This window comes from Bos grunniens, chromosome 15, assembly GCF_055505025.1.
Source record: "Bos grunniens cultivar Pamir isolate PY7600 chromosome 15, Bosgru_T2T1.0, whole genome shotgun sequence".
In the NCBI taxonomy this organism is placed as follows: Eukaryota; Metazoa; Chordata; class Mammalia; order Artiodactyla; family Bovidae; genus Bos; species Bos grunniens.
Window position 1 is genome coordinate 12387641 of NC_141179.1, and position 7637 is coordinate 12395277.

The 7637-nt window shown below is 38.1% G+C and overlaps 1 pseudogene; it reads left to right on the forward strand.

The window, feature by feature from the left end:
* Positions 1-5051: 5051 nt before the first annotated feature.
* Positions 5052-6724, forward strand: LOC147357327 (tRNA (guanine(37)-N(1))-methyltransferase pseudogene; annotated as a pseudogene).
* The last annotated feature ends 913 nt before the right edge of the window (positions 6725-7637 follow it).

A 7637-nucleotide genomic window follows, 5' to 3' on the forward strand; every position in this document is an offset into this window, starting at 1 on the left:
TAAGTATAGTCTACTTACTCCTTTGGGGTTTATTAAGATGTGCCACTTGGATTCAGTACCCAGAATATCAGCTCACTCTTGCAGGAAAGAAAAACTAAAATGGCAAGATAAAACAATCGGTGATAAACTTGGTTGATTACAGCAATGACAGACAATTGGCTTTATTTTCTTGGTTGAACATCCTGTGATGTACAGAAGAAAGAATAAGGATATTAGATCAGCTTAAGTCAGTCTTTTCTCTAGTTTGTTTCTTTGACAGGGAGGCACAGGTTTCTTGTGGGTTAACTCACCACCTCAGAAAGTGTTTGAATAAGACTAGACTTTTTGCCTTAACTCAGAGACCTCAGTAGCAAAAGTTATGGAGTGTGGCCCAAGGAGAAAAGGAATTCAAATAAATCACCCATGTCAGAGAAATATGGTATTCAGAAGACACTTGTATGACCCTCTGAAGGATTAGATGTTCTTTTTTTTTTTTTTTTCTCCTACACAGGTTCACATAAAGTTAGTTTATTAATGACTACAATTTGAAGCCAGCCATTTTGATCCAGTATTTAAATAACAAGCTGTTTAATATTAAAGCAGAAGATACTGCCACAATGTGACAGAAATACAGCTTTACCCATAAACCTTTCACACAATTATACATTAAATGCTATTTTTATTTAAGCAAGGCACCCCTACTTGTTCTAAAATATGGGATGTGCTACCCCACTGAAAAAGCAAATGAGGAGACAAGATTTTTTTCCTACCTAGAGCTGGTTTAAATTCAAGTGAAGCCATTAATGTCCTTACAAGTCAGGACTGTTATGACATGTCACTTCACAGTTCTTAGACTTAGATGTTCTTTTAACATGTTTGTATTCATTTCTGAGCCTTTCTTTAATTTCTGACCCAAGAAGAGGTTCATGGTTCACCTTTGTAACTCTCCTGCAGCAGTCATGGAATCCATACATTTTCTCAACAAGTCCTACTTATTTTGAAATGAATGGTATTTAGAAACCAATATTAAGATGGAGGGATTCTAGATATCTTAGTTTTTTAAAGCTACTATACTAAAAATAGGGAAGATCCCTTGGAGGAGGAAATTGTAACCCACTCTAGTATTCCTGCTTGGAACCTGGTGGACTATATATCATGGGGCAAAGAATTGGACACAACTGAGCTTGCACTCACATATGACAACAATAGCAAAAATACCATAGACTGGGTAGTTTAAACAAAAAGAGAAATTTTTTCTCACAGTTCTGGATCCTGGGAAGTACAAGATTACGGTGCCAACAGAATCTGTGTCTGATAAGGTTCTGCTTCATGGTTCATAGATGGCCAGCTTCTTACTGTAACCTCACATGGTGGCTCCCAGGGACCTGTGTTAATGGGCATTAATCCTGTTCATGAGGATGCCACCCTTATGAGCTAGTTACCTCCTAAAGCATGGGTCCCCAAACCCTGAGCGATAGACTGGTAGCTGTCCATGGCCTGTTAGAAACTGGTTGCACAGCAAGAGTTGAGTAGCCAGTGGGTGAGTTAAGCTTCATCTGTATTTACAGCTGTTTCCTATCACTTGTCTGAGCTCCACCTCCTATCACATCAGTGGTGATATTAGATTTTCATAGGATTGTGAACTCCACTACCAGCTGCACTTGAGAGGAATCTAGGTTGTGAACTTCTTATGAAAATCATTCTGAAGCCATTCCCCTGTTCTCCTAGGCCTTAGTTGGTGGACAGTTGTCTTCAAAAAAATTTGTTTCTGGTGTCAAAAATGTTGGGGATCACTGTCCTGAAGGTCTCACTTCCAGATTCCATTGTACTGCGATTAGGTTTCAGCACACAAATTTGGTGGTAGACAAGCAGTCTACAGTACTAGGTATGCTGGTTTGTTATCATTATGTCTTGGTGTTTTCAACAGACAAAGCTAGGGATTGTGTTTCTATAGGTAATAAAGTATAATATATATTTAATATATACCATGCATATGATAATTTTGACATTGGGTTTCTCAGGTGGTGCTAGTGGTAAACAACCTCCCTGCCAGTGCAGGAGTTCTAAGAGATGTGAGTTTAATTCCTGGGTTAGGAAGATCCCCTGGAGGAGTGCATGGCAACCCACTCCATTACTCTTGCCTGGAAATCCCCATGGACAGAGGAGCCTGGCATACTAGTCTATGTGGTGGCAAAGAGTTGGACATGATTAGCACACACACACAATTTGGATATTTGAGGTTTTATTTTATATATATATATATAAAATTTGGAATTTGAGGTTTTATTATAAATTCATAATTTATAGATTTATATTGAAATCTCAAATTCCATCCCAATACCAAAAGGCTTTCCCTTGTAATTCTCCCATTACACTTTGTATCTCTTTCTCCCTTATTTGCTTCCTTGGTGGCTCAGATGTTAAAGAATTTGCCTGCAATGCAGTATACACAGGTTTGATCCCTAAGTTGAGAAGATCCTCTGAAGAAGGAAATGGATGCCCACTCCAGTGTTCGTGCCAGGAGAATCCCACGGACAGAGAAGCCTGGTGGGCAATAGTTCATAGGGTCGCAAAGAGATGGACACAACTAACACTTTCACTTTTCTCCCATGTTTAGAATTCTGGCTGTCAGCTCTACCAGTGTATTTACTCATTTACTCAGTACCACAATATATATGAAAGTTATGAAATTGATAAATACATACATTTAAAATTTTTGAAACTACTAAGTAATGTTCAAATTTCATTGTAGCTCTTTCAAACTTCTACAAGCAGTGTATGTATTTACTTGGATTATTGAAAATTATTTGATTAGCTATACTTTTTCCTTCTCAGGTATTTGTCATTAATTTGGTACAGGCACACCTTGGAGACATTGCAGATTCAGTTCCAGTCTACTGCAACAAATGAAAGTTGTAGTAAAGCAAGTCACATACATTTTTTGATTTCCTAGTATATAAAAAAGTTGTTTATACATCAATCCATTAAATATGAAATAACAATATATGTTTAAAAGAATGTACATAATTAAAAATCTTATTGCTAAAAATGTTAACTAACATCTGAGTCTTCAAGGAGTTAAAACATTTTGTTGGAGGAAGGTCTTGTCTTGATGTTGATGACTGCTATCTGATCAGAGTGGTGTTGCTGAAGTTGGGGTGGTTCTGGCAATTTCTTAAAATTAGACAGAGTTGTCACAGTGATTGATCCTTCCTTTTACAAAGGATTTTTTCTGTAATATGCAATGCTGTTTGATAGCATTTTACCCACAGTGGAATTTCTTTCAGAATTGGAGTCATCTCTTCAAACTTTGTCACTTCTTTATCAATTAAATGTATGTAGTATTCTCAATCCTGTTGTCATTTCAATGATCTTCACAGAATCTTCACCAGCAGTAGTTTTCATCTCAAAAAATCACTTTATTTCCTCATGCATATGAAGCACATTCTCATCCCTTCAAGTATTTCTTATGAGATTGTGCAACTCACACACCTTTTGGATTTATTTCTTATCCCACTTCTCGTGCTATTTCCACTGAATCTGCAGTTACTTTCTCCACTGAAGTTTTGAACCCCTCCAAATCATCAAGATTGGAATCAACTTCTTCAAAGCTCATTTTAATATTTATATTTGACCTCTTCCTCTGAATCACAAATATTTTTAAGGGTATCTAGGATGATGAATCTTTACCATTTAATTTAATTTGTCCGGATCTATTAGATAAATCACTATATCTGTGGCAGCTATAGCCTTATGAAATGTAACCCTTGAAATTAAAACTTTGAAATTTGATCTTAATTCTTGATCTATGAGTTGCAAATGAATTTATGTCAGTGGGCATGAAAGGAACATGAATCTTATTGCACATCTCCATCAGAATTCTTGGTTTACCAGGTACACTGTCAATGAACAGTATTACTTTGAAAGGATTTTTATTATTATTTTTTTATTAGTTCTTTACAGTGGGCTTAAACTATTCAGTAAGCCATGTTGTGAACAGATGTGTTGTAATCCAGGCTTTGCTTTTCCATTTGCAGAGCATAGGAGAGTAAATCTAGCATAATTCTTAAGGATCATAAGATTTTCTAGATGGTAAAAGAGCATCAGCCTCATCTTTAAGTCATCAATTACATCAGGCCCTAAAAAGAGTGTCACTCTGTTCTGTGAAATGTTTAAGCCAGGCACTGACTTCTCTTTACTAGCTATGAGCGTCTTAGATGGCATCCTCTTTCAATATAAATCTGCTTTGTTTGCACTAAAAATCTGCTGTTTAGTATGCATGCTATGCTAAATCTCTTCAGTCATGTCCGACTCTGTGCGATCCCATAGATGGCAGCCCACCAGGCTCCCCTGTCCCTGGGATTCTCCAGGCAAGAACACTGGAGTGGGTTGCCATTTCCTTCTCTGCTGTTTAGTATAGCAACTTCATTTATTATTTTATCTAGATCTTCTGGATAACTTGCTGCAGTTCTACATCAGCACTTGCTGCTTCACATTGCACAAGATATTATGGAAATAACTTTTTTCCTTAAACCTCATGAATAAACATCTTCTAGCTTCAAACTTTTCTTCTGTACCTTCCTCACATCTCTCAGCCTTCACAGAATTGAAGAAAGTTAGTGCCTTGCTCTGGATTCACTTTTGGTTTAAGGAAATGTTTTGATGGATTTGATCCTACATCCAGACCACTAAAATGTCTCCATTTCAACAATCCATTTCCTTGTCTTACCATTCACATGTGTACACTGGGGTAGCACTTTTAATTTTACTCAAGAATTCTTCTTTTGTATTCACACCTTGGCTAATTTTTAGGCACAAGATGCTTACCCAGGCCTATCTCAACTTTCTGCAAGCCTTTCTCACTAAGCTTAATCAAGTCTACCTTTGTAGCCCTTTTTGACCTTCTTCATCCAATTCCCCTTCCTTCACCCTCTGTCTCTGGTAATGAAAAATCTGATCTCTTTTTCCATGAGTTTGTTTGTATGCCTTGTTGTTTGTCTTGAAGTATAATTGACCTACCACACTGTATTAGTTCTTATTATACAACATGAAGATCCGAGCTGTACCAGAGAATGAGGAGCTTATTGAAGCAATGTGGATTCTTAAGAAGACTTCTCAAAGTGGAAAGCTGAAGAATGACTGAGTAAGCATCACTGATTCTACCCCCTTGGGCATCACTGATACAGAAGCTTAGCAGAGCACCTGGTATTTTCTTGTTGGATCAAAGAGAAAGATTCTCAACCATGCCTGAAATAGAAACAAATCACAGAGACTCTGAATTGTTTTCCCCACCCTCTGGTGTTCAAGGAATGACAGAACCTGATAGAACAGCTTTTAAAAAGACAGACGTCATCCCTGAGCTTAAAGAGAGGAAAGAAATACTCAATAAAGTGTTGTGATCCCTTGAAAGGACAACACTGCAGGATCCAGGCCTAAAATGTGTGATTGAAGATCCAGAAGATGAAGAAGGTAGACTATTTATGTTGGATCCCTATAAAATGTTTACCACTGATTCCTTTGAGGAAGAATAACTCAGTATTTTAAAGCATCTTAATGTCAATCCACAGATATTGAAATATAATTTGGAACTAGCTTGTGGAAACTTTAAATCTGAAGAAATCTTGAGAGCTGTGCTTCCTGAAGATCAAGATGTGACCTCAGGGTTTAGCAGAGTTGGGCACACTGCCCACCTGAAACTTTGAGTTCACCAACCACCTTACAAGCATTTAATTGGCCAAGTTATGATTGGCAAAAATCCAGGAATCACATCAGCAGTAAATAAAATCAATAATATTGATAATACTGGAGAGGAGAATATGGTGACCAAGGTTTGAGAAAACAATTACACCTATGAATTTGATTTTTCAAAAGTCTACTGGAATCCTTGTCTCTCCACAGAACGCAACATATTACAGAACTTCTCAAATCTGGGGATGTCCTATTTGATGTTTTTGCTAGGACTGGGCCGTTGGCCATTCCAGCAGCAAAGAAAAACTTCACTGTGTTTGCTAGTGATGTCAATCCTGAATCCTATAAATGGCTACTGCACAATTGTAAATTAGTTAAAATGGACCAAATGGTAAAAGTCTTTAAGTTGGATGGGAAAAATTTCCTGCAAGGACCAATTAGAGAAGAGTTAATACAGCAGCTGGGTCCACTGTCAAAAGGAAGAAAACAGTCTGTGTGCATTGTCATGAACTTGACAGCAAAGGCTATTGAGTTTCTCACCACTTTTAAAGCACTCTGAGATGGCAGCCATGTGGCAGTGAGCTCCTTCCTATTGTGCACTGTTACAGCTTTAGCTAATCCAGATAAGGAGGTTCAGCAACAAGCTGAAACTGTATTAGGCATCTCCTAGGAAGCATGCAGTTCAGTTCACTTAGTAAAAAATGTGGCCCCTAATAACAAAGCGTTATGCATCACTTTTCAGATTCCTGCTGCTATACTTTACAAGAACGAGATTGTAAATCAGGACAATCATAAAGATCCACCTTTTAAATGCACAAATTGCTTCAGTCACTTAATTGGAAATAGTTTTTCCATCTCCCCACTAGACCTTTGTGATAGGGAACTATTAAACACTTTTATTTTACCCTCGCTGGCTTCCCATACATACAGCATGGTGTTATTTTCTATGCACTGTCTAAATGACCACCAACATAAGCCTAGTTATGTTATGTCACCACAAAGATATTATTACTTCATTCTGGACTATATTCTCCACATTATTGTTTTATACTTGTGACTTATTTGTTTTGCAGTGGAAATCGATACCTCTTAATGTCCCTTGCTTATTTCTTTCCTCGCTCCCACCAAGCACCATGGTAACCACATGTTTTTTTCTCTGTATCTACAACTGCTTCTATTTTGTTATGTCTCTTCAGTTTTTTGTCATTTAGATTGCACATTCATTTCCTCAGTTTAGTTCAGTTGCTCAGTCGTGTCACTCTTTGTGACCCCATGAACAGCAGCATGCCAGGCCTCCTTGTCCTTCACCAACTCCTGGAGTCCACCCAAACCCATGTCCATTGAGTTGGTGATGCCATCCAACCATCTTATCCTCTGTCATCCCCTTCTCCTGCCCTCAATCTTTCCCAACATCAGGGTCTTTTCAAATGAGTCAGCTCTCTGCATCAGGTGGCCAAAGTATTGGAGTTTCAGCTTTTAGCATCATTCCTTCCAATGAACACCCAGGAATGATCTCCTTTAGGATGGACTGGTTGGATCTCCTTGCAGTCCAAGGGACTCTCAAGAGTCTTCTCCAACACCATAGTTCATTTCCTCCTTTAGCTAAATAACTAAGAGGGTGATTGCTGGACTATATTGTAAGAGTATGCTTTGTTTTGTGCATGAGCTCTTTGTGACCCCATGGGCTGTGTAGCCCACCAGACTCTTCTGTCCATGGAATTTTCCAGGCAAGAATGGTGGAGTGGGTTGCCATTTCCTCCTCCAGGGGATCTTCTCAACCCAAGGATTGAACTCGAGTCTCTTGCATTGGCAGGTGAATTCTTTATCACCCTGCCACCTGTGAAGCCCATGTTTAGTTATGTAAGAAAATTCTAAAATATTATCCAAAGTGGATGTACCATTTTTGTATTCCTACCAGCAATGGATGAACATTTCTATTCTTCTTCACATTGCTTTCTTACTTAGCAATA